Source organism: Chiloscyllium plagiosum, unplaced genomic scaffold, assembly GCF_037043375.1.
Source record: "Chiloscyllium plagiosum isolate Xiang-an unplaced genomic scaffold, Cpla_swu_hap1 HiC_scaffold_44, whole genome shotgun sequence".
NCBI classification, from domain to species: domain Eukaryota; kingdom Metazoa; phylum Chordata; class Chondrichthyes; order Orectolobiformes; family Hemiscylliidae; genus Chiloscyllium; species Chiloscyllium plagiosum.
In genome coordinates this window covers 56,780,169-56,786,168 of record NW_028270182.1, presented here as the reverse complement: position 1 = coordinate 56,786,168, position 6,000 = coordinate 56,780,169, and positions in this window count along the sequence as shown.

The following is a 6,000-nucleotide window of genomic DNA, read 5'->3' as shown; positions in this document are numbered from 1 at the left end:
CATGAGGGAAATTGGTGGAATTTAAAAACAACTATTTTCATTTGCTATGAAAGCCCATCTGCTTGCCCCAAGTCCTTTAGGGAAGTAAATGTGTTATTCTTCTCTATTCAGGTTTCAGTGTGGCTTCTGTGATGAACATGTGGGTGTACCACACCTTTAAGAGAATTAAAAGCCAGCAATAACTACTTGACAGCACCAAGTGTTCAGAAAAATAGATTTAATGTAACATTTGGTCGAACAACTCGATTAACTCACTGTCTTAAGACAAAAAACAAATTCAGCCAAACAGTTTAAATTATATCCCAAAATACCCATCTCCAATCACGATTGAAGTTAGTATATTGAGAATCTTAAAAGTCAATGACAAAATCCAATGGTTTGGGGGTACAAGACCGTGGGAAATTGAACAGCTGAGAGGAGAACTGCCAAGTTACCAGCATGCAAAGACTGCCTGAAAAATGAATCTCCTCGCGGTATCTTTATTGATTAGTAACTGGTGAAGCAGAATCCCAAAGAAGAAAAGAAGACAGGAATATGGAGAAGAACTGAAAGCAGCTTGGTTTTGAGATAAAAAGTTTCGTTTTGTAAATCTTAATTAGGAGTATAATCGGAGGAGTATAGTGGGGGTGGGGGGGAGCGGGGGAGGTGAAAGATAGGTTAGAGTAAGAAGTCGTAATTAGTCGTTCGTCTATTATTCCTCGTTATACTTTAAGAAATAAAGTTGTTAATTTTTACTTTAAAGAGTATTGGACTCTAGAATTAACACAGATTACTGCAGTGGATAAATCTTTTCTCTGTTGCTGGTTTTAAATTAAGCAGGAGAATTTATCCTATGTTGTAACACTACAACCCCACAGGAATGTGCTTTACTCTTTACTGTCGTGTGGAACAGCTGAAACGGCTACTCAGTTCAAGATCGGCATAACATGCTGCCCTGACCAGGGCTGCATACATCCAGTGAGAGAAGAACAGCAGTAAAGATAGCTCCCTTCCTATGCCTGTTTCCCGTATTCCTACAGCTCATTTCTATTCAGGTAGGTGATCATCCCCTAGTTTAGGTGAATTCAATCTCATTGAAATTCTCCCCGAGAGTGATGCACATCTCCATACGCATCTCTGGTGCTGCCTTTATTGATGCTGACGTACACATGTAAGGGACTTATAAATTCCATGTCAGTCGTAGTGCATAGAAAAGGAATGGCTTTTTTGTGGCACAGGTAAGAAACGGCGATGTCTAAGTTTGAGAAAAGGATTATTGCGATCATCCCTGAGTGTTGTTGAGGGTGTATTTGGGGTAGTGTGGATACACTTTCTCTCAAGTTTCATCAGACTAATCCCTGGGATGATGGCACCATGAGCAGTGGGTGAAGCTCAGTGAGAGAATAAGAGGTGATTGTATTGAACCTTAAGGGGGATGGACAGTCACTCATGATGTTCTAAACAGACACTGTTACGGTGATAAATTCCATGTTTTTTTTTTTACTCGGGTTACATGATTCTCAATAGGTTAAGAGCCTCTGAGGAAGTTCCCCTCATCCCACCCCCACTCCACATATTGATTGAGAGAGACAGAGAGTCAGTCTTTAAAAAAAACTCTCCCCACATTAATACAGTGCGTTTAGCGTGTGATCCTGCATTAAACGTCACGTTATCCACAATCCCGACAACAGCCACAATACCTTCATTCTAAAACAGTTAACTATTCCTACCAGCTTATGACGTCCATGGAGAACATGGGTCTGTCTTCTCAGAGATGGAAGATGCCTCTCTGAGACTTGACACAAAACATCTGTCTTCCTTCCTCACTGCGAGCAAACCACGTTAAAGTGTCATCTGTCCCACAGGTAATAGAGCCATGAGGAACATCGTGGAGCCATCTCTGAGTGCATTCTGTGCTGCATTGATTTGTCAGGTTGGAACATCAATGACACCCTCCTGTTCCTGTATAAGTGTCTCGAGGTGCTGAATGGCCTCCTCCAGGTCCCATGTAACAGGTTCATGGGTCTGACTTGGCCCTGCCTGTTCCTGCTTAACAGCTTGAGAATGAGCTCTTCATTTTACTGTGGAAATGTAGAGTGCCTGGCGGGGTTGTTACATGAATTTTACTGACACTTTAACATCACAAGCCTGAATGAACTCCGGGTCTTACTGCGCATGAACACAGACTAGTTCAGGAGCTGAGGTGTGACACATTGTTCTGAACATTGGGTGATCTTCAGTGACCATCCCCCTTTCTGATCTTATGATGAGGAAAGACAGTGATAAAGCAGCTGAAGAAGTTTGTTTTGAGGCAGCTACCCTGAGGATCTCTTGCAGAGATGTCCCAGGACTGAGAGGATTGTCGGTCACCGACCACAAACAACTTCCTTTGTGCTATTAAAGACCCCAAATAGTGGGGAGAGTACACCTGGTTCCCATTAAGCTCAAATAAGTAGGTGGTCCTGATGCAATCCTCAGTCAAATACTGCCTTGTTATCAAGGCCATTCACTCTTTCCTGAGCCCCTGTGTTCACATCTTGTTCATATCAATAGATGATGGTGTTTGTGCAGGGAGTGTTTTCCTCTCATAGAGTAATCAATGCCAGGAATTACCTGGGATAGCGGTTGAGGGAATGACATTACTGAAAGTATTCAAAGAGATAGAGTATGAATTTTTGACCTGTCAGAGTGCTAAGGGGTGTGAAGAATTGGACATTAAAGACGAATTAATGCTAACAGTAGATCAGCCATGTTGGTATACAATGGTTTGATCGTCCGAGTTACCAAATCTTGCTTCTGATGTTGTCATATTCTGTCAGTACAAAGTTAATGATTGTAATTTTCTGAACGTTCTGTTATTGAATGTTGCAGTCAGAGAGAGTAAAGTATTTTGTGAGTCATCTCTGGGTGAGGTGTCGGGGCTATATTCACAGTGAATCTGGGTCTGCCACATGACCAGCAAATGAAGCACAAGTTGCAGAGAGGAGACACTCTGTAAAGAGACCAAAGTCTTTCGAAACCAGCCTGGTTTTCCAAATAACATTTTCCAAACCACACTAAACCGTGTGTGACAGTCTTGAGGGATTAAATGATATCCTGTGTTACTGTGGACCAGGTATTTGGAGCAGGTGGCCTCCATCTGCTACTTTAAGGATCTGTGAGGGACTGAATGGAACATAGGAACACAGGACTGAGCAGCAGGAGTGGGCCATTATATACTTTGTCACCGCTCCAATACTCACAAAGTCCATGGGTTATGTGATTGTGGCCTCAGCAGCACTTTTCTGTCTGTATACCATTTTCCTACGTTCACGTGTCTGTCAAATGTTTGAATAAAACACAACTTTGAATAAATTTAAACATCCAGGCACCACAAACTTCTGGGGAAGGGAATGTCCACTTGAACAGCGCTTTGAGAATTTCTCATTTGTGTTCCCACAAATGTTGGAGGCTCACTGTTTCCTTTTCCAGTCCCACTCCTCCACTGTTTACAACAAATTTTAAATGCAACCAGTTTAGTGAGGTGGCCAATGATATCGGTCTCAGAGTAGGTCATTTTCTAGAAAAAACATCTGAGACACAGAAAGTTGAACTCATAACACTTGTTAAAGTGATACAGTGCCCCAAACGTTATTCTGCCTTTGAAGTTATTCTGCTCACACAAGCTGCTGGTAATTGGATTTTCTTTCTGGAACAGTTGGATTTGGCTGAATTACCTTTGTTTCAGGCAGTGGAGAGATTCCAATGAATCCTCACCAGGAATCCTTCACAAGTGGTAAAGGTAACTCAGGGATTTTATGATCTCACATTTTGCTATTGGGCGGAACAAAGTAAGTGAGAGGGATCAATCAGCTGCCACTTCTCAGGCAGAGCACATTTTTCTCCCTCTCTGTGTTGAAACATACAATAATGTCAATTGGACACCAAACTGGACCTTGTATGATCTCCTGGAATATTCTCTGGAAAAGCTGATTATGGACTATATGCAGGTGTGTCATTGCTCTTGTTGTACACAGTGCCTTTCTATCCCCAAAAAATGTTCCCACTTGAAAATTTGTTGATATGCTTTCATGTGTTTGTGTAATTTGTATTTATTGGTAGTACGTATGTTAATATCAATACAACTTTTTCTTAAAATTGATTCTCTAGCTTTAGTCTTCCTGATAAAAGAAAATATGTGTCAAGCTGATGCACTTTTCAGAACGTCATGGATGTTCAATAATATTTCCCAAGTAAGTTCGAAACTGATAATTCCCCCATTATTTCCTTTTTTTAGTTTCTGGGATCAAAAACGCAGGCAGTGTATCAGATGTGGTCTCAGCAATGCCCTGTACAGATGCAGTAAAACATTCATGTGATTAAACCTGATACCCTTTGATAATAACAGCATCATTCCACTTACCTTCCAAGTCACTTGCTGCATCTGCAGACTGACTTTATATGATTCATGTCCCAGGAACATGGAGACCGCCTGAATCACAGAGTTCTGCAGTCTCTCTCCATTTATATTGTTTACCATTGTTTATCCTTCCTGCCAAAATAGACAACTCACCTAATGTTCTTTCTGCTGCAGGTTTGCTCACTAACCAGTTACATCTTTGCAACCTGAAAATAAACATTTATTTATATTCTCTACTTCCTGTTAGCGAAAGCTTCCCTCTTCCTGTGTAGAAGTTCAGGCAGGTTGAATTGCCTCCTCCTGGGCTGTGTAATGTGCTCAACGGGTTGCATTACTTCATTCCATATTCCTGTGTAACTCCTTCGAGGAGCAGAATGTCTCCTCTTGTCTCATTGTAACGATCCTGTTAGACAGAATCGGTTGGTCCCCAACGCTGTAACAGCATCGAGGGTTGGATTGAGAGAACAACACGTGGGGTAGGGGCAGCGGTATATCACTGTAACAGCCTCGTGGGGTGCATTGAGGCTACAACACATGTGTTAGCGGCAGCAATATATCTGTGTAACAGCCTCGAGGGTGGATTAAGGGAACAACACATTCGGTTAGGGGCAGTAGTTGGCCATTCAGCGGCACCATTCAGAACGCTTATGGCTGATCCGAATGTGTCTTACCAACCACCTCCTGTCTGTTCCCAATAAACATTCACACTCCTGTTCAGCCAAATCAGTCGTGCTCAGCGTTGAATATCTTCAAAAACCGAGTTTTCACTGCTTCCTGAGAATGAGGACACCACGGAAAGCACAACACTAAAGGGAAAGGGACGTCCTTATTTCAATGTGGGACACTATATTTTAAACTGTATTAACCTAACATCAAATCACCACTTCTTTTCAGACATAAGGGCACAATAATTAGGAATAAACATAAATCATTCCGGACTTCAATCCTCTCCCACATTCCCACTGACCTTTTCCAATCAAATATGTATCAAACCCAGCCTCTGCTGCTGTCTCAGATAGAGAATACCTGATAGCATAACACCACACGAGCATTAAAGCAAGGAGCAGAATGAGACCATTCGGCTCATCGAGTCTAAATTTCCATTCAATAATTTCTTATATGTACCTCAACCTCATTCTTCTGCCTTCTCCCTAGAATCCTTGCTCCCCTTACAAATCCAAAACGCATCGATTTGCGTCTTAATGACACTAGTGTCTGTGCGTCTGTGTGTCTGTGTATGTGTGCGTATGTGTCTGTATGAATTTGCGTGTGTGTCTGTATGTGTGTGTGTGTATGTGTCCGTGCCTGTTTGTGTATGTATGCGCATGTGTCTGTGTGTGTATGCGTGTATTGTAGCCTCAATGCACCCCACGAGGCTGATATGCGCGTGTGTGTTTGCGTGTGTGTCTATGTGCTTGTTATCTGTGTGTTTGTGTGTCTACCTCTGTCTGTCTGTGTATCAGCCTGTGTGTTTCTTATCTATGTTTATGTCTATTTGTATGTGACTGTATATGTCTCTGTGCGTTTCTACATATGTGTATGCCTATCTCCTTGTAAGTATTGTGTGTTCATATATTGGAGTGTTTACCAATACTTCTGTGTATTTCTGTGTCTGCGCCTCT